The sequence below is a fragment of the Aphelocoma coerulescens genome, chromosome 9 (genome assembly GCF_041296385.1).
Source record: "Aphelocoma coerulescens isolate FSJ_1873_10779 chromosome 9, UR_Acoe_1.0, whole genome shotgun sequence".
Lineage (NCBI taxonomy): Eukaryota > Metazoa > Chordata > Aves > Passeriformes > Corvidae > Aphelocoma > Aphelocoma coerulescens.
Window position 1 is genome coordinate 7747167 of NC_091023.1, and position 19049 is coordinate 7766215.

Consider the following 19049-nt stretch of genomic DNA (forward strand, 5'->3'; position numbering starts at 1 on the left):
GAGAACTGCCTCTTGGGAAGGAGTGCTGTCACATACCTCACCTGGTGACACCAGGAAGTGCAGCCAGTACGTGAAACAGGATATGACAAGAGCTCCTTTTGTTTGAAAGATTGACTGGTTTGTATCTAAATAATAATTGCATGGTACTATGGATTTCGCAATGCTGAACTCCAAGCACTTCAACTATTTTCACTTTTTTAGAGAAAACTTTTCTTTTTCTTCCTTTTAATTAGAGACTTATAAAAAGACATCTTTAAGGGAAACAAAGTAATTGTTTAGCTCTAATAATGAACTGTATTCTTAGGGAATACTCCAAATTATATGTAAAATATCTTATGGATTCTATATATGTGGTATGTAACATTTAATATCTGCAGTTGCAGATTGTTCTGTCAAGAAAAATGAGTATGTTTGAACAGTAAATTCTTCCCAATTCTGTCATATGACAGAGGAGCTATTTGACAAGAAAGAAGGAGGACATGTAACAGCAATCTTGTGTTGTTCAGTGCCCAAGTTCAGAGTTTAACTGGTAATTACAGCATGTTCCAGCAGTCAGATGTGCCCATAGTGCCAGAACAATAAACCCCATCTTGAGTACATGCAAAATACTAAACCTCATCAGAATGGCCTTCCAAAAAAGCAAACCCACTCACTCTGCAAGATCTTTGGGGAAAACTGATACTGCTTACAGGCCCCCTTTCTGTTTTTATAAGCCTACGAAGTGCCATTAAAAAACCCCTCAGTACCAAAAATGCTAATACACTCCCAAAATTAATTTGCTGAGTTTTTATCTCTGCAGAGCTGATACAGTCCAGTGCCACAGAAGGTGCTGATTTATGTGGTTCTGCCCTGTCCTGCCATCATCTGAGATGCTCTCAGTCATGGCTTAACCCTTGCCAACAACTCAGCCCCAAACAGCCCCTCTCTCACTTCCCCTGTCGGATGGGGGAGAGAATTGGAGGAGTAGAAGTGAATTTGTGTCCTGAGATAAAGACAGTTTAAGAGGCAAAGCAAAACCCACACATGCAAGCAGAGCAGAACAAGGAATTCATTCATTCATCATTCCCATAGGCAGGCAGGTGTTCAGCCACCCTCCAGGACAGCAGGGCTCCATCATGTGTGACAGTCACTTGGGAAGACAAACGCCTTCACTCCAAATGTTCCTGCCTTCCTTCTTCTTCCCCCAGCTTCACATTCTGAGCACGATGACATGGAAATTCCCTTGGGTCAGCTGGGGTCGCTTGCCTGGCTGCATCTCCTCCCTATCCCTGTGCACCCCCCAGTCTCCTCAGTGGTGGGTTGAGAAGCAGAAAAGGCCTTGATGTTGTGCAGGGAAGAGAATTAACTTTATCCCAGCCCAAACCAGCAGATCCTTTCAGCCAGCAAGGCCATGCTCATTTTTCACATTAGCTGCCCACCATGTCATACCCTTGCAAAACAAAACAGCAGACCTGCCAAATGACTTATACATCACTGATGATATCTAAAAATATATATACATATATAAAACTGGACTTTCCTGATTTAAGCCAAATTTCCATGACATTTTTGTCAGAAAGATATTTTCTTACCCATTCTGAACCCTCAGTTGCCTTCCTTACCAACCAAAGCTTCAGTCTATTTCAGATGTACCAAAAGAGCAGGACTGAACATTTGATGAGAAAAGATATGGGACCTAAAATGTTAAATACAAAACACATATGGAGGAACAATCCTCTTTGCCCAGAAAAGGGGAAAAAAAGATCATCATCTTGTCACCTTTCCTTGTTTTCACACAGGAGACAGAACAGCATCAGCACAAGCCTAGTCTGAATTCTATATCTTGTATATTACTGGAGGTTTTATGTGCTTAACTGCTTTTGCCACAGATTTTTCACATGAGGAGAGCATTAAAGACAACTATTTCAATCATGGGTTAGGAAACCAAAGTTTAGCATTGAACCCTCTGGAAGGAGGGTCAGATTAGTTTTTTTTCCTCTCATATCCTTTAGCAATCAGTCCAATCCCAAAACACACAATAAGAGGATTTCTGTTACCTCTAAATTTCAGATGATGCTCAGAGTGCCACTACCTGGGTACTTCACCACAAAATCTGTGTGTGTTTCAATATGACTTGAAACAATCACATTCAGCAGCAGAACACTGGACAGCAGAGACAGTTTGAGGGATGTTCTGAGCATCCTCCGTGGTTTCGGCACTGTCTGGCCATGAGCTCTCAGGAACTTCCAGGTGCCTCCAGCATGAGCCTGCACAATCAGACTGGAAAGTGAAGCAGGAAGGAAAACCAGTCCTGCCACCCTCGACAAGGACCTCGCTGGGTGCTGGGTACTTGGGAGAGCCCCTGGGGCCCCTCAGAGTAGCATGAAACTGCATTCCCCACCAATATTCACCAATATTCTGCAATAGATGGAGAATGATCCTCCACAGATACCCTTTCCCTGAGCTCTGCAGGAAGCAAAGCAAAGCTTGAGGACACAGACACAGGAAGTGATGGCCGAGGGTGTGAAGAGAGATTTCACTGCTGCCTGTTAGTTTTAGGGCTTGAGCATTCCCTGTTAAACCTGATGCTATGAAGTAGGGCTGGAGTGGTCAGTCCTTCCCTCCAGAAATCATTTGAGAGCACAGGCCTCGCTTCCCCAAAACATTTTGCGGTGGGATGCTGAAGTGAACCCTGAGCATGGAGTGTGAGTCATCTCCAGGAATCTGCCAGCAGGGCAGGGAGGAGGACAGGCTGCTCAGGAGGCTCTGTAATTGCACACTCCCTGAATTGTAACTCAGCAGCTCTATCATTAAACTAATAATGTTACTGCCATGCAGAAAGCTCGAGTCAGAGATGGAGTTAAATTGTATGTTGTCAGACTGTTGGCAAATAAAAGGATTCTAGCTCAAATGAAACTTCCCTTAATCACACCTTAACATTACCATATGCTTAATTAGAGGCTTCTTTTAATTAAAAAAAGAGTTATTTAATAGACAAGATAGCAGGCTTTCAGAAGTTATATATATGCAGCTAGTTATTTATTATAGAGCTGATCTCCCATCCATATAAATTGCTGATGCAGTTGCCACACACTTCAAAAAGCTTAAATGCTTTTAACTCAAGTTCTTTAGATCAACACATAGAACTCAACTTTTACAAGATCCTTTACAATTCTCTTAGGTTTAAAAAAAGAGTCCCCAAACGAATGCATAAAGCTTTTTATATTTTTTTTCTTTAAATACATCACACTGTCAAAAACTATTTCAAAATCTAAGAGATGAAAGGAGAGGATGCTACAGAAAACCCAAAACCAACAAAAAGCACGTTCAGTAAAGAGGCAGTCGCCAAAGCACATCTATTTAAAGAGAAAGCTGGAGCTTGGGTGTATTGTTCAGCTGTGGAGCCTTTCCGCTCAGCAAACTCCCGAGGCAGTGCCTCTGTCTGCCCAGGAGCGTGTGCCTGCCTTGGGGGCTCGCAGGGGGCGTTGCGTTCTCTTTGCTTTTGGCTTTTAAGGAGCAGGTGTTTGTTTTATTATTTAAATAATTGCTTGTTTGCCATTGAAACGTTTGAAACCTTGCTACTGAGACATGGTTCCCTGTGAATGTGTTTCTCTCTCTGGGCTTCGAGATAGTTACACTTGACTTTGAATAAGGAACTCTTGAGAACATTCTCAGGGTTTTTTTCCTGAAAGTGGATCCAGGTAATTGAAAAAATTAAATACAATTCAATCAACATTTCGAAATGTTAGTTCAACTACATATATTTACAGATTTTCACTACAGAAAAAAGTTTGTTCGCTAAGCAAAAAAGGTGTTGATAATTCTCCTCAAAACAAAACCAAAACCAACCAACAAACAAAACCCCAAAATTACACCCTCAAAAATTCCAGGTAAGGAAAAGCCAATAAAAATCTACAGACTTGTACCAACAAAATTACATAAAAAATTTTGATCCATCAGTAAAAGATAATCTCTTTATGAGATTTCTAAAATGAAGATGCTAAACTTATCTATGAAAATTTAAATTAAATAATTTCAAGATCTGATTTAATTATGTAACATTGAAACCATGATGCAAGTAACTTAAAATGTTGATAGGAAAAAGTTTAGAAATATTGAGTGTAGGGGCTCTTTATCATCAATTGAGCCATATGAAATGGAAAAGTAGCCAAAATATATGCATACTAAAATCTCAACCATCACTTAGTCATTTAAGGCACCAACTTCCTTTTCACTACAGCACGGCAAAATGCAGGCTTTCAAAAATTATGTTATGGAGGAAGATAGATTGATTGATAACATTAATTCATGCTGCTGAAAACAGACTTTGTAAATTAAAGTAATGTTGCTTTGAGAATATGGAAATGAAAAAAAAAATAAACTCCTCGATATTTGGCAGAGGGACATGAAGGTGACTACAATTCAAATGTATTTTTAGGGCCTCTTAAGCCGTTTCTAGTGAAATGGTGGACTTTTTAAACAGAGTACAGCGGCAGATAGCTGCAGTTAGTACCATCTTGCCATAAAAGCTGTAGCTCGGGAAAGATGCTTGCAAAAACCAAGCTGATATAGAAGTCTATTCTTGTTCATTTCTTAAAGAGCACAGGGATTAATATCTGTTAATTGCATTAGCAATCAGCACTAAAACAATGACAGGATTAAGTAATCTTCAAGACAATGTACCAAAGTCTTAATTAACATTAAGCCCTGAGGAGCAGCACTGAGGCCAGTGCAGCTCAGCTCGGCCGTCCCCCGGTGCTCTGCCCTGGGAGCACGGAGGGGACAGAGCCACAATCTGCACAAAGCCCGAGGAACACATCCCATCCCGAAATCTGTGAACCTAAGAGCCAAGGCTGAATGTTTCTCCTCCACACTTTTAAGGCCAACCCCCTTCTTAAGGACTTGTTTCAAGGGCAACAGACAACAAAGACATTTCCAGAAGTGTGTTCTCATTACTGCTGTGCTTCAAGCAAGCCAGGAAAGTCACTGCTGGCCTTGAGCCAACAGGGAGGGGAAAGTCTTGTAAGGGAAAAATACTCCTTAGCAAAACAACCTGGAGGAAGCTCTCCCTGTTTCCGGTGCAGTCTGTCCCTCCAGGGCTCTTCTGCAGAAGTAAAGTTCTCTCTAAATAAGAAAACCATCCTGAAATTGGTTAAATGCACAGTTGTGTTCTTTCTAGAAGAAATTCTCAATGTATGAGTTAACTACAATTCTTTAAGCAATTCACCATGCAGATCTTCTCAGAGCAGAACAAAAAGGATCAATTTAGTGAAACTAATCAGTGTTCTAGTGAACCTATTCTGAAATAGATTTGTTTTAGTAAGATGGAGGAAAACCTTCTTAGATTAGGATCTGTTATTTTAAGTTTTATTTATTATTTTTAGAAAATTAGATTTACATGCATTTTTGTGCATCTGTCACAGAACCATACATTTAGATTAAATGTGCTGGTGATACCCTATTAAAGCTTTCCCTGTGAAATTTTCATGTTTTGGTGAAAGTTTACAAAACTACTATGAATTGTCAGGACAGGTATTTTTAAAACTATTTCCTTAATTACACCTGCTTGCAAGTAGACTCACTTTGAAATGAGTGGCAGATCTGCCATGAGTATGGGGCACATTTGTTTGCACAAATATTGTTCTTGAAACATGATGTAAGGAAAATTCTACTATGCAGAGAACAGAAGCTAATCACAAAGCAGTACTCATGGAGACACTGACTACTCCGCCCACTGAATAGACAAAATGTACATTAAAGCACATCATGGAGATTAAAATCTTGCATGGAGCAAACTTTCCACATCAACAGGTTCTCAGATTGCTGTGATTCAGAGGCGTTAACAGGTATGTTTACAAAATGAGGTCATCAAAATCTGTGGAAGTCTGACCAAGCATAGCAGTAGCAGCCGAGGTGTGGCTGAGAGCCCAGAGCCCACAAGGTCTGAGTGTTCAAAGCCAAGACAGCCAGAGCTTCTGTCCTTTCACTGGGCCCTGGCCCTTGGAGGGCAGCACCGGGGTGTCTGTATGGATCTGACCTCTAGAGATCTAGAGATCAATTAGTTATGTGATAGTTATTGTTACCTTGTAAATCACCGGCTGGGGGTACCTACGTGTTACTTTTAGCTGTGTGGGAATCCTGAGCCTCAGGTAGGAGTCTAAAGGCAGAAGCTCTGTACAACAGCAATGAATACACTGTGATTTCACCCTCAACATGGGGAGCACTCGTTTCCCCACATAAATCAGAAAACACCCATATATGCACCACCAGCTTTGCAGGAACTAAGCAACACAAATCCATAACCCACAGAGACTTTTGCTTTAGTAACCCTTAATGCTTTTCACAGAGACTTCTTAAACTCGAGTATCAAAAATGGAACTATTTCCTGAAGGGCTGAAAGGACTGAAGTCACTACATGAAAGCTTTCAAGAACTTACATAGTCCCCCAAAATATGGTAAAAACATCCAGCTACTGTATTAAATGCCATTGCACAATGAGGCAAACATGCCAAATGACTGTAATCCACCCTTAACAATTTGGGAAGTTCTTCTCCGAATTGCTGCCAGTTTTAGATCACTTACACATGATCAGGAATTTGGTTTGCTGTTTCCTCCTTCCTGGTTAAAAAAATACTGCATTTCTTATTTTTAAACCATCACTACAGCAGCCACAGAGATGTCAGCTTGTATTTTTCAATTAATCATTAAGAAGGACAGAAACCTGTGAATCGAGAAGTTGTTATGATAATGGTTCATTAAATACCTTGAAGTTTCACTAAACAAAGCAAAAAGAAAACAAACTACATGAGTACAGTGCTCTTCAGCTAATCAATTTTATTTTGTTCTGGTAAAGATGTCCAAATATAAAGATACAAACCAGCCAATAAAGACATATCGGTCTCTAGCATAGCTTGGTGGTAAATGAACAGGTATGGTAAATACAAACCAATTTTCTCCGATTTTCTGCATGTGCTTCACCTCATTTGAACTACCAGAGCAATGCAGAACAAACACCTAATTTGCATCAAAGTAAATGACACAACTCTGTCCTGCTCCTTGCTGCTTCACACAGATTATGATCTTTATCGCCTCTTATTACTTCACCATTAATTCTTAGAACTGGAATTAGACTGCAACACCCGTTGTACTATCAAGATAACAAACTGCAGTGTCAGCCCTTGGCTTCATGCTCCGGACCAGTGGAAGGAGTGGCCATCTGCACAGGTCTGTGTGCAGATGTATTATTCTTTACCACAACAAATCCAACATGGAAAGATTTTCAGTCCCAGTTTTGAAAAGTTCAGAGCTGCATCTAACTGTGTGTCAAGGACTATTTCAATAGTGAAAAGTATTTCAATGATACCATAATATGTAACCTTGAAAATTCAATTTGAGGACTGATCTGAACATTTTACTGAGGAAAAGGTTCTACTGATCAGAGAAATGCTGTGGTGAAATCCCCAAAAGCCACGGCTGTCTGCACATACCCCTGTCTCCACCAGGTAGTTCCCTGGCATGAGGCAGTAAGAGGGGGAGAAGCAGCAGGAGAATCTCTGGGAACAATCCCACTGTGTCCCACTGTCCAGTCCTGAGTGGGAGTGTTCACCTGACACCTGGCTCTGCTCAGCCAGTTACTGCTCCACTCTCAGCACCAAGGCAGCAGAACTTCTTTGATATGCTGGAAACACACTGAATTTGAGCTGTGTGTGATCAAACCTGAGGGTTTACCTTCTCATTAGGCCAAATTATACAGCTGAGAGAAATCAGAGCTCCCCCATCACCATGAAAAAAGAAAAAAAAAACAAACAACCAAAAACCTCAAAGTTTCTGCCTGCCACCAATGCCTTCTTTCTCCATCACCACTGATGCCTTCTGTACTTGGAGAAAAGCCAAAACAGAAAAGAGGTTTTTTTAAGGATTTCTATAGTCCCCCTCCCCTTTTATTTTTTTGTAAATGATATTGCTGCCAAAAATATGACAAAAAGGTTTTGCCTATTCACCATTACTCATGGTGGGGGCAGAGGGGAAGGTAGCCTGTCCTACAATTTAACAGACTTTCCAAAAATTGTGCCCTGGGAGCTTTCAAATTCCTCTAAGAGCTTTCAGAAAAACAGATTAATACAGTCTTGGAACCAGTATTTGACCCCCTTACTCCTAAGTGTGTAGTTTTGTCATGTCATCCCTACAGAAGAGCTGAAGATTTGGGTGCCTGATTCATTTGTTACCAGTCCACTTACGGCAGTGGGGCATCCTTTAAAGTCCCCTTAACTCCATGTTCACTGCCCCTGGAACAGCAGATTGCATATGTTTAGGATAATACTCTACTGCATAAGATACTAAAATATATTCTCTATTATGGTCTCATTTCAGGGACAAAGCAGGAGGGGTTAAAATTCTGAACCAAGCTTAAGAATTTGCACCCAAAATCTGTTCAATTTAACACAAATTTGGGGTTCTTTGTTTACTACAAAAATAGTGATCATATTTATTTCTTTTAGGAGGAGAACTCAGTTTACTTAAAACAAAGACATCTGTGTTGCTGTGCTTCTAAAAAAACCTTGGCTTACAAAATGTGATTAAAATTTCTAAGTGCTAAGAAATACCCTTTCACTTTAAACTTTCTCATGCTTTTTGTTTGAAGATAGTCTGACACAAGGTCTAGATTGTCATAATATTTTCTTTTGAGACCCTTCTAATGTGTAAAGCACTGTGGAGATATTTTCAGAGACATGACAAGAAATGAAACTGTTAAAGAAAAGGAAAGGACTTTAAAAACCCCCAAAATATATCAAAATTATAGGTTTTGAGGGTTTTGATTTGGCTTGGTTTGTATTGCATAAGTGAAAACGGAAGCCAGTCTCAGCAAGTCTACAGCTTTATCTTCAGTCCACTTCAACTGTACCAATCGCACAGACCTCAAAATCTAAACCAATTGGAGGCCACACACTGTTTTTTGGGGATAAACCATTATCAAGTTTCACATGCATGACACTGAGCAGCAGCATGTACAAACATGCACACAAACAGGATCATCACCTCAGAAAAAAGGAAAAAACATGTCATGCTAAAGAGGCCTCAGAACATCCCCGACTGTAACTGCCTGGAAATGATACAGTTCTGCCACAGTATTTGTAGTGCAACTTGGAAGAAATTCAGAGTTATCAGGTTTGGGTTTGGCTTTTCCCCTACCCCCAACCCCCTCCTTTCTGTCTTTGCATGTGAAAGGCTTTCTATGCTTGAGAAAACTTCAATGCCTGAATTTAGATAGTTATGGTACAGGTCAGAATAAGATCATGTTCATAGTCAGACTTTTTGACTAACAAGATCACAGAAGCAATGGTTATTTCTCACTTTTAGACTTTCACTGGGAGACAAGACTGAGAACAACCAATAAAATTTAAAAATAGAAAATAAGTTTGCTCTGCATTTCTCAGGATAGTCCTGTTCTACAGTTGTCATTTCTACTTTTATACTGATCTTCTACCTCACAGTCACACGGCGCCAGGTAATGTTTTCTTCCTTCTCCACTCTTTGTTGGAAATCAGTTTTTGTATTAGTAAATTGCTGTAATCAAAGATCCCCTTGCACATGGAATACTATATAACTGGAAAAAACCCACAGCCCCCCAAAACCCCCTAACCTTTCAGCCCCTTCTCCTGAATTCCTTCTCACTTACCCCTGCCCTACTCTCTGGATGGCTTTGTAAATGGACCCATGTCTAACACTGTCTTTACAGGAAGCATCCTGGATGTGTGAGGCTACTCAGTTTTTGTCCATCCCATAGAGTGTGAAACACATCAGTGAAAAGGCACAGGTAGTGCAAGTTTTAGAATCGACCTTGGAGAAATATGCAGGCAGCTGTGACCAACACTCTGTGTCCCCCCTCTATTCCTCTAAAATAAACATTTTAATCTCTTCCTACCAAACCCATCTGACACATTACAGCAACCCAATATCGAGTGCCTTACTGCTGTTCTTTTCAAGCCTGGATTTTCATCTGCAAAAATAATCTAAGAATGGGAAAATTCATTCTCCCATGAACTTAGCTCAGATCAGCAAGACTCATTTCTCCCCTTCTTCTGAGCGGGGTGGTTCAATACAAGCCCCTCCCTGGAAGCCAGACAATAAAGCTGCAAATAACTTATTCTGATCAAAGCCCCATCTGCTTGGCAGCAGCAATTCAACTTCACTTGTGGTTTTTGTATGGCTGCAGCTTCGGAATTGAATGATCCTTTCATTTAGATGGAAGTTTAAACAAAATATGGTAATTAGCATCAACCACTGCGGCTTTCATGGCTACTGTCTACAAAGACATCTCTAATAAAAGGACTTTGCTGCTTTTCCATCTAATTACACAACATTGTTGAACAATACAATTTAAATTTAAATCAGGCAGCTCTTTCTCTTTAAATCAGTTAACAGACTTCCTGTCTTACGCTACCTATCGATGGTAGGGAATATGACTAAAATGAAGAATTCCAACTCCAAACCATCTCACTGAATTTTGTTTCATTTTCCCCTGAGGAATATGGCTGAGGTTGGTAACATTAAGCTCTAATCTTGCTAGTATAAAACCACCTATCTACCTTTCAAAAGGAAAGCAGGACTTAGGCTTTTTACCAGAGTGGGGTGAAAAATCAGCCATTATGTAGCATTGCAGTTTTATGACATAATAAAAGATGCCAGCACACAATGAGGAATGTTTTCAAGGAGACATCCACAATGATGTAGTCAATAAAATTTTTTATAAGCACAATCCTCAGTAATATAAACAAGAGGGAAATTAATTTATTTTAACCACTACCAGTTTTTGTTTAGGTACTATAATTTCTCATTACAATGAAAATAAATAGTGGAAAAATTAATCTTACCCCCAAAAAAGAGTATTTTTGGCAAATGATGCTTTTCACAATCACATATTGGGCTGGATTGTTCCCTACCTTACAGCGAAGCCAAGGTGGGCCTGACCTTGGGTAGAGAGAGAAACCCCTGGGGTGTACCCGCAGGTGCTGTAGAAAAAAGCGGTGTCTCAGCGTGAAACTCTCAGTAAACATTAGCCCGCAAAACCTGACTGAATGGAAAGACTTAATGTGGCCCCATCATTACTGATGAGCTGATAGGCAGGAATAAAATACTGTTTTAAAACCTCTGTCTGGGGCAGGGATTTGGACACCTGAATTCCCTTAGGCCGTTCTGACAACTCCAATCTAAAGGTTTATCCTAAAGACTTTTCTTACCACCTTCTATCTGCCAAATGAAACAAAAAGGGCAGGTAGATGAAATGTATCTGAGAGAGTCACATATTTTAGTAGTATGAGTTACAATTTGAGGGAACACTTTTACTGTGTACTGACACATTTGTGAAAGTCGTTTTTAGAAATATGATTGGAAGAGAAAGCTCCAGATGGGTAAACGGCATCCTCCTTTAGCTCCTAAACAATGTGAGTAACACAAGGCACCAAGAGAGGAAAAAACTTTCTGTTTCAATAACATCATCTACTGTGTATTGCCCAAACAACTAAATCCCAAACAGATTGGGACCTGGAATACAGATAGACAGCATTCCTCCCTTACATCCTGTTAGAGAGCTGAACAGTAAAACAGAACAAGTTAAAATAGAAACTCTGTGTTCAATCCAACAGCTTTTAATAACCATTCCAAGGAAGTGCTCTCCCACCCAAACACCTTCGGCAGAACAACCTGAAACTGAAACCCCTCATGTCCCACCATGCAGTACAGCTACTCTCACCAAGCAATTATTTCCTGCTTTTCTCAGCCTGAGCTTTCTCTTACCTGACACATAATAAGCAACTCATCTACCAATCCTCCTCACTTAGGAAAGAAACACAAACACTCTGCAGTTTTCCACTGGAAAAAAAAAAAAAAAGTAATAAGTTAACATATTGACAATTTTGGAGAGAAGTGGCAAAAAGAATAGAAACTGAAAATGACACTTGTCAGGAAACTGCTTGAGAGCCATTCAGCTATGTCCTGTGCAAGGAAAGCTCAAGCAATCTGGAAACCTGCAGCAGACAAAAGAAAGGAATTCTCACCATACATTACTGCCTTCTTCAGAATTCTTTTGCCTGTGGCTTCTGGATAACATATTAAAGTACATTTAGAAATAGTCAATACAAGATTCATGAATGATTAATAAGCTTTCCTATTATGTGATACTGATGGTTAACCCCATGTTAGGGGACAACATTTCACACAAGATACAATACAGCATCTGACACCCATAAGGCCCTGAAACAGCAGAGACCTTTCAATACCCCTTTAACGATCTGCAAGAATTCTGTGATTGCCTTGTATCTATTTTCCTCGACTAACAGGACTCCTTGCCTGGCACTCTGTGTTTGAGAGGGAGAAACTGGAATTTTGAGTCTGGGTATAGTCCTCAAACGTACCTTAGTAAAGGTATAATTTTGTTTCATTTATAATCCAAATACATTTTTGAATTTTGGGGAAAAAATAATGAAGAAGCAATCTTCTGAAGTATATTTTTTTAGCAGGAATGCTGCCAAATATTGTGCCTTTAACTGTTGCAAGCAGAAAACAGCATTAATGTGAAAATTATGTGTCATGTGCACATTACCAAAAAATTACCTTCTGCCCAGAGAAAAGTACTTGCCATTTGCACAGGTACTCTCATGCCAGGACAAACCCAAGGGGATTTCATTACGATACAGCAATTTTGTTTGGAATTTAACTTGAACCTTTCAGCAAAGAGTATTTGCTTAACTGAAAATATCATTGCTAAGCAAAACAGAAATATCCCCAAAAGAGGAAAGCCACCCACACTGCCATGGTTGTGGCCACACAGGCTCAGAGCTCCAGCACAGGGACACGGATACGTCCCTAAGGAGAGATTCCCAGACTGGAACTGTTGTCACTGACCCAGCTGCAGCACAACTGACTCAACCTGTGCCCGTGCAGTGGGAATGTGCCTGCACATTCCAGCTCCTGCTTTGGGCCACAGGGGCTGTTACTCTGACTGGACTGTGAAGTTTGGGAAATCACCTTTTCCTAGAAACCTCTCACATTATCAGAAATACATACTAAATATGATCAAATTTGCTGGTCAGCTTGCTGTGTAACTTCTTTAGTTTTTCTTTATATCGGAACCAGATGTCAAACACAGAAAATATTCAGCTTCTGAGCACTTTGTCAGCTGCTTCAGCAAGCCCTCACAAAAACTCCACAGGTATCTTGGTAGAGAATGGCAGTGATGTAGCATGGAAGGGGGTAGTCAGTCTTCATCATACTAAAAGCACTACAATTAGACACCTTCAGTTCCAGCAATGACAATGATGAATGATCTGTAACTCTAATGGTAAAATTTTAAACATTAAAAACGCATCAGATGTGGATTGAAAGGCACCATATCAAAAAGAAATATTTTCTTTCTGTAAAAAAACAAATTGCCTTTTTTGTACTGTAAGTGGCACTAAACAAATAAATAGGAAAATGTAAGTGTGGAATGAAGAGGTTTTTTATGGAAACTGACCCACAAAACCTATGATGCATATTGAGCTCATATTAGTTGACCTGGGACCTACAAGTAATCATTCTGCAGTACTCATCCTCTTAAAAAAGACTTCTGGAACCAAGGAAGCACACTAGCTGCTTGTGACATCTCGGTTATCAAGCACCTATCTTTACATCATCAGGAGAAGAGGGTTTGAACCTTAAGAAAATTGATTCTTGTGGAATCAATTTCCCACTGACAAGCAGCCAGGACAGATTCATGCCCACCACAGGCATCTGTACACGTTCAACATTCATTCAAACAGAGGAGGCTTTGCTTTACAACTCCCTCTGAAACATCTTCCCCCTCACCTCAGATTAATATCACACCCAATCTAATTCCAGTCTCCTATGGCAGACCAGCTACTACCAGCCAGGAACACACTCCCTCCTACAACAGCCTGGGAGCTGCCCCAACAGAAATTACAGCACCAGCTCTCAAGGGAAGGGATGAATACACAGGCTGCAGTAAAGCTGCACAGAAGACATTTGTTTAGGGTGCCATATTTCCATGAAATGTAGTTGCAATTATCCAAAACCATTATTATGATCATTTTTTCCCTGCCGTTACTTGGCAGGACTGTGCATTTCATTCCACTACCTACAGGTCGTTTCTCACTTTTAAAGTATAGCTCAGAAACCCTTCCATGGAATGCAAATTTATCATTATAAAATGGTGAATATCTTTTTTACAATGAAAAGCAGAAATTGGCTCCCCTTTCCCTCCCCTTCCTGCTCAGTGCCACTCGTTTCTCAGTGCACCTGCTGATCAAGTTGTCCCTAAAAGGACTTGTCTCAACTCAGCACTACTTGTTAAAACACAGAAGTCTGCATCCAGTGGCAATGACTGGATCTGGATGAGAATTGCACCCTTTTTATACTTATATTGATTATTCCATACCTGCCTCCCATCTGTCTCTCTTGTTTTATTTCACTTTAGGAAGCTAGACCAGTTGACCTGCAGAAGTCTCTTCCAAAATAAATTGTTTGATGATTCCATTAACCCTTGTACTGCAAGTTCTCCAGGGAAAAAGCACTTTGTAGAGACCCAACCAAAAAACAATTTTTAATTTCACACTATAAAAGTAACAATTCTAGGTATGGCTATGAATATTTAGAATTATTAGTGGAATGTCATGAGTTTTCTCAATATATATCCACTATATCCACACACAAAAAGCCAACTGTCCCTTTCTATGCAGAAAAACATTCTGAGACTCACTTTGCCTTCGTTTGCATTAACAGTAACAGTCCACCGGGTCCCCTGTGCTTGTTCTAACAATTGTAGTAAGATTGGCAGGCCAGAAGGGATTAGCACAGGTAGTGGAACAGGAAGCATTTCAAATTGTCAAGAGATAATAAATTTGTTCCTTGTAAAATGCCATTAAAACATCTTACAGGAAGATCTATTATCTGTCCTAGAACTCAAGCATCCCATTCAAAGCCATCCCTGAGTCTGGCTAACGCCAGTGTCACATCGTCGTCTACAGCACTCATCTGGAAGTGTGCTGTGTGGTCTTCTCACCTTCAAAAGGTCTGCTTAACATCGGCATAGAGAGATATTTAAAGGATTATTACAGGTTTTCCACGACTGAAGTCACTTGCCCCTGGCCTGATGCCGTTCAGCACAGCACAGCCATACAATAACCCTTCAGAAAAGCACTGCCTGTCGTGTCTTATTATTTAAATATTGAAAGGCAGATAAGTATTCTGCTTAAAAGAGACAAAGCTTAATCTGTAAACACTTCAAAGGGATCTCTAATAACTTGGCTTTAACTCATCTTTTTTCATTTTAACTGCAGCTTTGATGTTTCCGCTAATCTTCATCTAACCCTCGGCTCCAGAACACGTAATCACACAGGAGTTTTTGAGACTGCAACATGCACCCCTGACACATCAAATGAAAGTCACAAGTAGGTTACGCCAGGCAATCCGGTGTGCCTGAGAAGTGAACGAGGTGGCTGTGTGCCACACTCACTGCTGACAGGCAGTCCTCACACGTGGGACCGGGACCTTGTCTTCCTGGTATTTGGCCACACCCAAATGGGTGATCGTGAAGGTGACAACCTGCAGGTGAGGGAAGCATTTGCAGATACTATTGACAAATGTTTCACCTTCACCACCACGGTTTTGTCAACTTGTCACAGGCAAGTATTTATGCTTCCACGAGAATCTATCCTTTTTATTCTACTGCGAGGTTTTAAATCTATAATATATGCAAACAACGGACACTTCTGGTAGACTAAAGTTTGGTTTTTTGCTTTTTTTGGTTTCTTTTTTTAATGCAAAGCAAGCCCCAAGCAAGCTAATTTCCACAGTATCAAGCAGAAATAAAAATAGGATTAGTTTTACTCCAAAGGTATTTTTTATTACCTGATGCTGCTTTCTATGCGGAATGGAAAATCAGTGACTGTTACTCTCCAGAGAAGCTACTTGCAATGTAAATACACTTAATAGATGTTCCTTCTGGATCCACACCATCCATCCAGTATGACTGTAAGACTAAATAGCAATAAGCAGTAGTACTACCTGTTAACCACTGACCACTAAGACTCCATAACAAGACAGTATTCTAAAACATGACCATGATGTTTCATCTCAAGGAAATAGATTTCATAGTTGTAAGCAAGTGTGAGTATCAGAGATGAAGGATTTGGTGGCTGCCCCATCCAAACGGATGAGTCAAAAAGGCACGGCAAAATCCTGGCTGAACAGCTGAGCTGGGCTTTGCCTTCAGTAAATCTGCCAGTGAATCATCCGCATTTTCTCACATCTGTGCTGTGTGAGTGCTGACAATCATCATTTCTCAAATATTTAGAAAGTATACTACTCTTGCAGAGGCATCAGCCAGTTCTTTTTCTGCCACTTAGTCTTAGCAGCTCTTTCAATCCTCAGGAATGTAAATTTTTTCCTGAAGCTCTGCCACCAACTACACCCCAGGCAAGAGTGTGCGAGCAGCTGTGCAAGAGCAGACACCAAGCAAAGGGCATCACAAAGAAGCTGTGTCTTAAAAGCACCTTTTGCAGAGAAGAAAAAAACCCAACACAATATTTAAATCATATTTTTCTGTCTAAAAAAATGAACAAAACTCCTCTGCTTCAGGCAACCAGAATGCAAATCAAAAAGTAAAACACAAATTCCTGAAAGAGGTAAAGACCATTGATCATCTGCCTCATCTGCTACAGAAAAAAGAGAGATCTATTGATGCTCAGTACAAAACATAGATGGTAATGTTTACTGAGGCTCCATCAAGCTGTACAAACTCTCTCCTTTGCCCTCCAAACCCACAAATATGCAGCAATAACTATGAAATAAGCACTATGATACAATACCTGTTGTACCAACTGCCCCACTCTTTGCAGACATGCTGGGTAAGATCTAGGTAGAAGTTTCCCTTGCTATTTCTAAATAAAATATTATCAGAAAAAAAAGCTGTGCAACAGGAGTTTTGCATTTTCCCTTGTATAATTCGTTTCTGCAGTTTAAAAATAACATGTGATTCCAGAGAAGTTCAGACTATAAGTGAACAGAGGAAAATATATTGCATCATTTCCTTTCCTCTGACATTATGTCTTTGATTTTGTACAGGCTCCAGGAAGCTACAGTTCTTTCAAGAGCTATATGTAGGTATATAAGGTCCCATAACATTAACTGAGATAAAATGTATGTCAATTCTGACAGGTTTGAGACGTTAATTTTGGTTTCTACTCTCATTGCACTAAATTACTCTTCCTAAAATTTCACTTAAGAGCATCAAACTAAAGAAGATCCTGTACATATGAAACTCCTGTGGAACAGAAGCGCAAACCATCAGAAAACAAACAGCAAATATTCAAAGTAAAGAACTCAAATGATTTGCCAACCAGAAATGATTTGCTGAAATAACCTGTGAATGACGAACAAAGACCAAAATTAACAAAAAGTTGTCGACAGTCTGCTTGAGGACAATGGGGAAATAGAAAGATAAAAAAGCCAAAATTCATTCACTAATTCACAACTACTAATTTATTCGCTGAGTTACAAAGGCATTTGGTCTGAAAAACAAATAGTGGTAACTCCACAGATTACACAGATTTCAAATACAGTATTTCAAGCAGATGGCTGGGGGACTCTGGATCATTTTCTTGTTTACTTCTTCCATTTGCTTGTCGATTTTAAATTTAGAGCAATTCCTACCCAAGCACAAAAGTACAACTAGGTAAGGGATTTTCATTTGTGTATTTGCAGTCGGTACTAATAACAGTGTAAATATTTATGTCATACAGTAATTGTGTTCAACTGAGACTATAGTTTTTTAATATATTCATTTTGTGTGTTAGTAGTAAAAGAAGAGATCGTACTTTGTGGACTCTGAACTGTGGCACAGGCAGCCCTTGGATGGCAAACCTCAGAGAATTTAATTTCTACATGTTTGGCTACCTAAGAATATCTACAAACTTTGGGTGAAAAAACCCCAGCACATTTCCTTTTAATTATAACTTCAGACTCTGCTTGGAGATTTATAATTTATTACTTTTACATATCACTGAATGTGCCTGTGGATATCGGAGTCACCTTGTGCAAGTTCTGAAGGTGAAAATGCCACAAAAGGAAGAAAAACAGTTCTGTCAGCATCAGGGTACAATCAATAACATCCCAGATTAGACAATCAGTGCCACAGTATATCATTCCCAATTTTTAAAAGAAACATTTTAAATTGAATTCTTAAATAATTTAACAACATCTATTTCATATATATAAAAAACCAGAGCAATTAAGGAAGTACTTTACAAGAGACCTACAATTTTCATCACCTTCAGCTGAACCCAGCTGAACTCAGGCTAAACTTGCAACATTTGTATAAACAAATTAAAAAGTCCATTGCATAAAAACTAAGATTTACAAGATTCCTTAAGAAATATATTTAAATGAACAAATTATGTCATGTAACTATATACCCACATTTTTTAAGTTCACCATGTGCTGTTCAAAATAAAAACAAAAAGAAATAAAGAAATAAGAGCACACTGTGTGCACAATTGGTGACTGGAGTCCATTTGGTTTCCCCTTCTTTTCAATTTTCCATATATTAATATTACCTGAGAAATTCTACACAGATTAATTTCCTCCAGTGCGTAGTTATTTAAAGAACCTTTCCTCTCTTCTTAGTATTAGCTAAAATTAAGGCTGAAGCAACATATTCTTGTTCTTGTACTGATACTTTCACTAAGAGGCAAAAGAGCCTTTAGATACTAAATGGAATTTAAAAGAGAAGTAGACCATCAATCATACATATGGTTAAATTTGAAGTTTCTTAATTTTTCAGTCAAAAACCCCAGAGGGCTATATGTTATCAAAACTTAATAAAAATTAGTACAATAAAAACGGAGTTGTTTTTATGCATTATTTCAAAAATATCCCACAGAATGTAATAGGATTCTATTGCATGAATGCATTTTCTTCAGTAAAGTTTAAAATTTCTAGGAGAGAACAATACCTTTTCCAAATTTGTAAGACATTCCTGCTAAATGTCAACCCTGGTATGATTTCATTAAAAAAAA